Source organism: Maylandia zebra, linkage group LG1 (genome assembly GCF_041146795.1).
Source record: "Maylandia zebra isolate NMK-2024a linkage group LG1, Mzebra_GT3a, whole genome shotgun sequence".
Classification (NCBI taxonomy): domain Eukaryota; kingdom Metazoa; phylum Chordata; class Actinopteri; order Cichliformes; family Cichlidae; genus Maylandia; species Maylandia zebra.
Window position 1 is genome coordinate 32,532,440 of NC_135167.1, and position 10,566 is coordinate 32,543,005.

The 10,566-nt window shown below is 39.2% G+C and overlaps 1 long non-coding RNA gene across 1 annotated transcript in view; it reads right to left on the minus strand.

The window, feature by feature from the left end:
• The window catches only part of LOC143419035 (uncharacterized), a 42,516-nt gene extending 35,495 nt beyond the window's left edge, over positions 1–7,021 (minus strand). Inside the window, exons 1-2 of the long non-coding RNA XR_013099006.1 lie at positions 6,923–7,021; positions 4,777–4,905 (exon numbers count right to left, since the gene is read on the minus strand). This is a non-coding gene — a long non-coding RNA (uncharacterized LOC143419035). The remainder of the gene's footprint in view (positions 1–4,776; positions 4,906–6,922) is intronic.
• Between the last annotated feature and the right edge of the window lie 3,545 nt (positions 7,022–10,566).

Below are 10,566 nucleotides of genomic sequence, written 5' to 3' on the forward strand. Positions count from 1 at the left end.
ACTCTGTTACTGTTCAACACAAATCTAAAAGATCTGCAAATATAGACAGGCCAGAAACGGAGAGATCATTCATGACATTTAACTGACATTTAACAAAACCTAGCCTTATTTTCACAACTTCCCCGTTGTAACCAACCATCTGAGAATGCTTTTTCAAAATAAAGTCAATTTTGAACTTTTCAAATTTAAAGGTTATCTCTCCATCAAAACTTAATATTGGTTATATTTGTACAATACTTCTGTTTTTTGAGATGTTAGATGGCAAGATGAATTTCACTTTTGTGGCATTAGAGCTTACATCTAAACATTTACACTTAATAAAAAGACTTTAGGTAGAAGCAAGTGAGACAGACAAAGTTTTAATATAAAAAAAACAAACAGAAAAATGCGCACACAAAAAACTCTCCTGGATGTTGACTGCAATGAAAACTGACATGCACAGAGCATTTTGAATAAACACATTGTTTATTGATTTGTGACACTGAACTACTGGCTGTGTTTTTGTACCAGATGAAAGATGATTTGGCACACTGCTCATTTATTTATTAAATGGAATGTTCTGTTCACCGGATAGGAAGGGGAATTGCACTGCTGTTTCTGTTTTGTGTTTATCGATTTGTCTGAAGCACCCGATACAGTAGAGTACTCCCTCCTGTGAGATTGCTGCAGATTAGTTGCTTTTGAGGCAAATGCATGTAATTGGATTCAGACGCATTGTGTCCCACCAATTGATCCAAGGTGTAATACTTGTACCGTGGAGTTTAAAAAGTCTGACACTTTCTATTAAAAAAAATACATCTCTGGTATCTCACTGTGGCAAAGAAGAGCTATGGATTAGTTAACTTTGCTTTCTGCACAAAGAATGTGGCAGGAGTGAAGAAGGCTAGTTTGTAACTTGCGTGGACAGTGTCACGTAAAGGGATTCCACTCTCAGGTAGTTATAAAAGATCACTTTAAGATTGGAAAAAGATCATACGAGTCTTATTTATCATATTTATATTTACTATTATATCCTGCCTTCATGGTCTAGTTGCCTGCTTTGAGAAAGAGGTAAAGAGAGTGGAGCCAAGATTTTGCAGTGCCAGCATTAACCAACAGATGGGAGAAAGGATTCCTGACACAATGCCCACCCTCCAAGTGACGCCCAAGAGATCCAGCCCATGGCTACCAGCCATCCAGAAAAAGAGATAAATGTTAATATATAGTTGCAAAAATGAAAAAGATTTGGGGCCTGGCTAGCACGTGTTCACACACACATGGTATGAGTGCATGGTCTGTAGCAAGGGTGAAATAAGTAAATGGCCTGTATTTGTATAGCACTTTACTAGTCCTTAGGGACTAGTAAAGTGCTTTACACATTCAGTCATCCACCCATTAACACACTGGTGATGGCAAACTACATTGTAGCCACAGTAGCCACAGCCACCCTGGGGCAGACTGACAGAGGCGAGGCTGCCGGACACTGGCGCCACCGGACCCTCTGACCACCACCCATAGGCAACGGGTGAAGTGTCTTGCCCAAGGACACAACGACCGAGACTGTCCGAGTCGGGGCTCGAACCGGCAACCTTCCAATTACAAGGCGAACTCCCAACTCTTGAGCCACGATCGCCCCATATCGTGCAAATGCAATTACCCGACTCAAAACAAGAAACACTAATAAACACAATTCCTCTAATGAGAATCACAGCACAGTTTAGACAAATTAAAACTGAAAAAAATAATAACAAAGAAATGAACATAAAGGTGAACAGAAACCAGAGAACCACTTTAACGATGGAAACAACCAAAACCAAACTACTGCAGGAGTCAGTGCTCGCTGCAGTTCAGGGAAACGTTCTCGCAGAAACAAATCTTTGCATTGGCAATTTGAAAATTGATGGAGACCATTTGTCATCATGATGACATAGAACTTGGTCAACAGATATTTTATATATATATATATATTAGGGGTGCAACGATATTCGTATCGATATTGAACCGTTCGATACAGTGCTTTCGGTTCGGTACGCATATGTATCGAACAATACAACATTTGTAATTTATTTTATCAATTTTCCTTCTGACGATGCTGTCTGTGTTGAGCGCTCAGTGAATCTGTGTTCGACTACTCCGCCTAGGCTGCACTGTCGAGCGCAGATCCACTGAGCGCTCAACACAGACAGCATAGTCAGAAGGAAGAGCGCAGGGCAAGCTAGCGAGACAGAAGTTAAGCTCTACTTGCAACAGGCAAATTGAACCTCATTCAGATCTGGCGTTTGGAATTATTTTGGTTTTCATGTGACTATGACCCTGAAGGTAAGCGCGTCATGGACTAAAGTAAAACAGTATGTTGGATGTGCCATGCAATGCTCAATTACATTGGTGTGAACTAGTGTGTTAGCGCAGTTAGCTCGTTAACGTGTTGGCCGTCTAGCCCCATGCACGGAGCGATCGGCGGTAGCTCGTTAACGGAGATTTGCCGTGTTGTGGCGTTAAGGTCATTTCAACGAGATTAACCTGAAAGCACTAGTGGGAACACAACGAATATGACTGCACATTTACGCCGACATCATCCTAGTGCAAAGACAAAAACAACAAGCATGCTACTAACTTTAGCCGAGTCATTTAGACAGCTGTTAGCACATGATTCTCCTTATGCTGTTGAGAATATAGCCCAGAAGAAGCGGATAGTATAGCTTTTATTTTGGAAAGAGACATTTCTCTGTAATAAACTCTCTTTTCCAAAGATGAGTGATTCCTCAATCAGATACAGGGCTTGCAATATCGCTAGCCCGACGTCCTGGAGCTAGCGATTTTTTCAGTCGGGCTACCAAAATCTATCTCTGCCCTGCCCGTCGGGCTATTGTAGGAAAAATATATGTCAATGCTTTTGCATTCTTTCAGAAATGTAGCTGGGTAATTATGTCATTGGCATCGGTGAGCCACTGTCAATATGTGACATATTGAAGTCGCGTTTGAATTTGCGCTTGTTTTTTTGCTTTCACTTTGCAATCGTGCGAACTGCGTATAGAGAGCGACAGCACTGATCTGTGAGTGATGATAATTTGTGCACCAATTCCTCTGACATCGTCTTATTAATCGTTAGCTTACTATGCAAACATGACAAGTGAAATCTCCCGCAGCAAGCTTAAACATGTGAGAGGTTGATCGCGCAGAGAATCGCTGAGCTTATGTGAGTGCGTGTGTAAAAGCATTTCAGTTCTGCTGAGCCAAATAAGACAGGTCAGGGTGAAGAAGTGACAGCCAAAGAAAAGCTTACCACAAAACGGAGAAGTTATGACAAATCAGACTATAAGGCAAAAAGAAAGTGCAGCTTTATGGTTTCATGGACAAAAGAATTTCTGTGACTGCAATATGACGAGCTAAATAACCAGGGCTGCACATAAGTGGTCCGCAGGTGCGCATTCGCTGTCAAAATAAAAAACACGCACAAGGGTTAGGGTTAAATTTAAAAACTGTACTTTTGAGTTAAAATATATATTTATAATTTTAATAAATGACAAATTAAAAAGGCATGAACATTTTTTTGTATCGAAAAAATATCGAACCGTGACACCAAAGTATCGAACCGAACCGAACCGTGAATTTTGTGTATCGTTGCACCCCTAATATATATATGAATGTGACAGGTGAGACCTGGAGATTTGGGACCGCCCCTGGTGGGCGGAGCTGGTCTTCGCTCCTTTCATAAGCGCAGGTGTGGGCAATTGGGTATTCCTTTGCAAACCTGAAGCTGCGAGTGCTTGGTCCGAGTTGGGCAAGTTGGTGTTTCTTAACTATGAAAGTCTGATACGCGTCCTCCCCTAAACTTCTGTTAGAACGGTAGGTTACACAAAAATGTACCACTTGAGCTCTGGCTGTTGGCAGAGGTTTACAGTTATTTGCACCCTTGTAGGTGGGAAACATTGCTCCCGTGAGAACGGTATAGTGGACTTCATCGCCACTGACCCACATTTATTAGGGTGTGACACGAACTTGTGGACAGGTAACAAAACCAATTCAGTGGAGGAATATTCCTGTGTTTTATTGTCCAGCTAGTGATCTCCTGCCTTTTATTCACAGAGTACCGAGCTGCTGCTTTGCCAGGTGGATTTCTGGCTGCGGGCAAAGGACCCGACACATCAGTGTGTTTTAATTTGTTTTAAACTGGTGTAAGCCGACAGACTGACTGCTGCGGCTGTCGATGGTTTTGGTTTTTTGTTTTACTTTTTCTGTATCAGTAGGCACCACAGATATTGATTCGCAGGCGGTGAAGGCGCTGCAGGGAAAACAAATCCTTTTTTGTCTCCCCGCTCTTGCATGCACAGCGGGGGGCCCGAGTGAAGACGGCACCGAAGATTTGCCTTTTTTTTCTATAGTGTTTTACCCATTTGGGGTCATGTGTGAGTTGCCGTCCATTTTTAACCTGTGTGCTATGTCGATTTGTTTTTAAACTGTTCTCCGCAGCGCTTGTCCTGCCTCACGGGCAATCGTACAGTCTTATCGTTTTTTTAATAAGGTAACGTTTTTAATTGTTTTTAGGTGCTGCTGTTACACTGTTTCTTTTATTTTGTATTAAAAATTAAACTCTTTTAAACTGACTGTGCGCCTACGGCTCTGTCCTATTTTAAATAGGTACCTACCACGGGTCACAAACATATACATATATATATATATATATATGTGTATATATATATATATATATATATATATATATATATATATATATATACACACACACACACACACACATATTGCAGAAATAGTTTCAACATAATAACACAGTAGCTCCACCTGCGAGAGGTTTCCCGGATTTTTGAAGAAGCCGCTTCCAGGGTGCACGGTACAAGTGCTTGAAAGCAGAGGCACCACTTCCCAGACAGCCGGAAGACTTGCAGTTCAATCACTAGTAGCAGACCAGATCTGAAGGGAGGAAAAAAATTACATTGAGCTGGAAGCACAGAGAGAGCAAAATGACACTGACAAAATAACTTGAGCAAGCCTACATCACAACAAAAGTGAGGCTCAAAGAGGAGCCTTTACTCTGCATATGCTGCCATGAGATGAGCTGGATACATTGTGTGCAAAAGTGTAACAAAAGTAGTGCTAACTACACACTGACTTAAATGTACGATGATTGCCTACAGCGGTTTGTGAAATATTTACAATTACAATATTTAATCTGCTGATTCATGTTGATGGGTTATTTTCTTTTACTTTTGTGAATATGGAAATATAAATAGGGCTGCAATGCAGTCTTAGGCAGTTTATGAAATAGTCTTATCATTTGAAACTATCCTACCAAAGAAAATCACACTGGTTGATTTAAATTTGGTGTTGAATTATTATTTGTTATAGTGGCCATGTTAAGTGCTTCATGTAAAACACTTAGCCGCATTATCACTTTAAATCTAGCCAAACAGCCAATTAACATAAAGTAAACAACTAAAAAGTGCTTTGAGTGACACAAAGTTTTTTCTTCCCATTATATTTGACTGAGGCCAGACTTCACTCTAGAAATACTCACTATCACCTCTTCAGCCATGGAGTGAAATTACAAGATAGGCTACCTGGTTAGCTAAACTAAATACATACCAATGAAAGTTGTTTCTTCCACTGATGATTTTTGTTCATATCTTTACTGACTGCCAGCAATTTTATGCAGATCACTAAAAAGTGACAAGTGATGCAGTCAAAAAATATGTTGGCCTATTATTTATTTTAATTCCATTTTTGTTTTCCACAGTTTTAACATTGGCAATAAACCTTATGCATAATTGTCAGCAAAATGTAATCTAAACCAAACAGGTTATAATGGTTAACATATTCTGGTTTTTAGTGTATTTAGATTTTTTTTTCTAGTGTTTAGTGTTTTTTACACTACAGGGCATGTTTCCTTTTATTTTGTGATTTTTCAACATAATCATTTTGGAGTTTTTTTCTTTGAGAATCACTCATCATCCTAACAACCTTGTCAGAGTAGTGCTAATTATTGCATTATTATCAAAACTTTGCTTCATTCATTAACCTCCTCGGATTTGGCATCCACATATGTGGACATCACATTTTGGGTTATTTAGACCAAAATACAAAATTTTACTCTACATGGGCCTGATATCCACTTACGAGGACATTATACTGCTACTGTTCTATCAAAATTTAAATATCCTCATCCTCTTATTTTTCTTAAAAACAAAAATAAGGTAAAAAAAAAATCTGGTAATTCTTTGTTTTTACATTCATCGGGCCCCAATATGCTCAAATATCAAAGAGAAATTAAAAATGCATGCCGTGGAAGAGTTCGGGTCTTAGGAGGTTAATGGTTGATGTTCATCATATTAAATTTGGTACTAGATTTGTGTATGTAATGGATAAACCATTTATGCACTTAAATTTAATAATGGGCCAGAAATATGCATGAGGCTATTGTACATATGGCCTAAATATAATTAAACAGATAATTTGATCAGACAAATCCGCAGAGGCTTGGAATTACAGACATATTTCAAAGCTGCTGCCCCATTGTGTACATTAGGGTCAGCAGTATAGTAAGTGATTCATTTATTGTCACTAAAATCCCTCTAGACCTCCCCTAAAGCATACATGACCCATTTCGTTTTACTATATCACAGTGGAACTTTCACATGAGAGTCCTGAAGGAAATTAATATGCGCCCTAAATTTCCACAGATGATTTAGCACTTCCATCTGTTTAACCTTCTTGCTGTAATGGTTTGATTCAAGACATTAAAATAACGTAGAAACAGTAACCCATTCCCCAGCTACACACAACTGGACTCCATTTAAGCACAGAGACCAAATGTATGAACCGATACACCAAGAACTGGAAATAACACATGCATTTAAAAGGTGCAAAGCCAAATAAATACCAACAGGGATATAAATGACCTGCTGTGATCTATGCACAACCACCTCCTTACATAATCCACAGACTCCTTCCATAGCAGCAGCACTGATGTTCTTTGCATCTATTACGCTATCTCAGACTCAGGGTGTTACGGCACTAGCAGGGCTCCCTGTGAATCTGACCTTGTGTGGGTGTGTCCTGCCATCTCTCCTGGCTTAGGTGCTACTTTTTTTGTGCAGCTGACTCCCATCAGCAATTAAGAATACTTAAGACCAGAGAAAGAGAGTGTTGTTGGGTTGCAGATAGTAAGCTGTGTGTGTAGGGTGGTTGATTGCTACTGCTATGTGGAGAGGAGCGTGTTTTGGTGACTAACCCTTTTTGACTTACGTATCAGTTTATTGACCAACCCCTGAGTTTTGTTGTTTTCTTTCTTTAAACGATGATAGTCGCTTATCAGTCTCTTTTAGTTTAGTCATTAATAGAAACATTAATAAAACCCTTTAACTTAACAATTTTACGTCCCTGTCTCCTTATTTTCAACATGGAGACCTTTTGTTACTTTCTCTCACCCCCTAGACCAGTGGTCCCCAACCCCCGGACCTCGGACCGGTACCGGTCAGTGAGTCGTTTGGTACCGGGCCGCAAGAGTTGAGGCTCAGGTGTGAAATGTATAGTTTTCAGGGGTTTTATCGGTTTTGAGCGTTATTTTGTTATCGTTTTTATCGTTTACTCTGTTTTCCTGGGTCTTTTCACATGTGTTATGAGTAAATTTTCTTTTTTTCGGTACCGGTACTAATTTTATTTTGTTGTATTTATCCGCGACACCTTAAAGGCCGGTCCATGAAAATATTGTCGAGAATAAACCGGTCCGTGGCGCAAAAAAGGTTGGGGACCGCTGCCCTAGACCTTTTCAGGAGAATGTCACAAAGGGAATTATAACACTTTGAATGGTTTTGTCAGAAGTTTCAGGTTTGATGGTATCAACTTTGTTTACAGTCCTACCAGCGGTACTAGATGGTGTTTGTAATTTTTTGTTGCTATTGTTTTATCTGTTTGAATTTTATAATTTTTTTCTCATCGTATTTGCTTAATACCTAATTTTGCTAATTCTTTTCAGTAACTTTACACCTTTACATGCAACGGTTCCTTTGTAAGACATCACAAGAATTCACAATGCGCCACACCTCAGGTGCAAGATGATGAAATTGTGCCAGAATGTCACTCATCATCATTCAAAAACTAAAGAGCCAAGGGGAACTTTCAGTCATGCCATTAAAGTGTCACCTTGTCAGTTAGCGTCACATGAAGGATGGGTGTATTGACTGTGTGCTGTGCATTTAGCCCAGCCCTAAACAGTGGAGAAAACTTTCAGCTCTGGCATCCCAAGGCCCAAGGCAACAAGGAAGGGACACTGGCTGGACAAGCCTACATTCAGTGATTTGGCCCATGGGCATATGTGTCAAAATTTCACTACTGGCATATACAGTGATATTAAAGACATGGGTCAGGATCTCACTTGACAAGGTCTGTAGAGTCATTTCACATTCAGTTTAGATGGCTGGAAGAGACTGCCTGATGTGTCATTTTTGACTTTATCAAAGATATAAGAAAGTGTTCTCAAATGGTTAGGATTTTTTAGGGGGCCAAAGCACTTTTGTGTACTGTGAGTTTCATCAACCATGCTATAAATGTTTACCGAAAGACAAAAAGTAGCAGATTAGATGCTGAGACTAACTTTATGTGGTCACATTTTTATATTCCAGATTTATCCAAATGTATCCCTTTATAACCACCTGCTGCATTACTCCTTACTTTTACCTCAAGCAATAAAATATGTTGTTTTCTGCTTTTTTGAGTCCTCAGTAACACCATGGATGTCGATGGGAAAGAAAGAAAATTAACTTATTAAAATGTCTTTGGTTTGGCAGAGATAATCTGAAAAGGTTAAAGTACTAATTGTTGACTAAAAGGTACAAGATTTAACATGACTTTCCTATTACTGTGCCATCTGTGACATCTTAGATAAGGGAAAAATAAATAAATACATAAAAAATAACTATGACAAAAACATACTGAATCTCAATCTAACTGGGTTTAATAAAAGGGCAGCTATAATGCCTTTATAGTACCAGTGATAAAATGCTTTGGAGTCCATTACTAAAGATTTTCACCAAGAAGTGTGTGGTTTGTGTATCTTTTTGTAACATAATTTACTTATTTAAATACGAGGACAATACCACATTGCCTGAAAAAGAGTGACAGTGATGATAGCACCACCTTTCTGAAAAACAATGAAATTTAATGTGACCTCCATCACCTGTATAAACATTGACAGCCTCACTCTCGTTTTTTTTTTTTTTTTTTTTATTTTATTCATTTAATTCATAGTGAGGCTACAGTGTTGTTAACATCTTTACTGAATAATGTTAAACATCCATAATTTTTTAATAAATTGCTTGTTCTGTTCTCATATAACTGGGGCTTGCATGCATGACATCTTTGTTACTTTCAAGTTGAATTACATTTACATTTAAAAGTAACCTAAAAACACGGCTACCAGAACACGAGGTCTGTCTCCTATTAGAGGACACTGCTGAATCGCTCTTAAAAAGGGCAACACTTTCTTTAATGACACCAGAGTTACCAATTTTCAGAGGGCTTTCATCTGTCAAAAAGGCTTGCCTTCTTTCTGGATTTTCTCTTTCCATCTAGCCCTCCCTCCCACACTGTAACACACAGAGCACAGCGTGGCTGTGGCCTCTCAATCCCACAACAGGGCTTTCACCGCTGTCATCAGCTCAAAATGCCTTTCACAGGTAGTGAGGAGGAGGAGGAGGTGGGGGGGGGGCTCTATGTGATCCAAGTGCTACCTGGATCATTAAGGGACTCTGTGGCTCAAGCTTCTGTCAGCGATCATTTCCAATTAGATCTCCATTTTGCAGCACACATACCTCAGCACCCGTGGGGACAGGGGTTCATAAAGCAAAATCACTGAGGTGGGGAAAGGCACATTAGGATGAGTGTTCATATGGTAACCTTGTTACACTGGGAGAAGTGGGACATGTTTCTGAGTTAATGAACTCAGATTGACTAATCAACATGAGCTTTTGGCAATGAGACTTTTGTTGATTTGGTCAGAGTGAAAGCTGGAACATTAGCATGTAGCACTAAATGACTCATCTAGTCATAATCATCTCTTCAGGTGAATCTATTTTCAAAATATCTTAATAACATAAGGGAGGGGTGTGCTTAAAAGTGATGCCTTTCCTGAAATTGGTGAGTGAATAAGATGAAAGACCCAGCTATCAGCAGTGTGTGGATGGAATGTATTAATATATTCTGAATGCAATATGTTTTCATTGTGTTTTTAGTCAATTTATTGAATATCCATCTCCGTAGATTTTTTTCAGTGGAATAGTGAATTCAAAATAGGAACAGGTTGTGTTTCTATAAGACTTTCTCTCTTTGTTTCTATTACAAACTGATCAGAAATAATCATCTGGGACATTTAAATGGGCAGGTGTGAAACGTCACAGTCATGACAATCATACAAGTTAATGGCAGCTTTGTAAAGTGTAGTGCTTCACATCCCTCAGAAAAGCCTAAGATTTCACTCATTAATGTTTAAAGCTCAATACTCATTGCCTTGGGTTAGGGCCCATTGGCAATAAGAGTAGACCATGATTATTTTATAGAGTACCAGCAGTTTATTAGCCT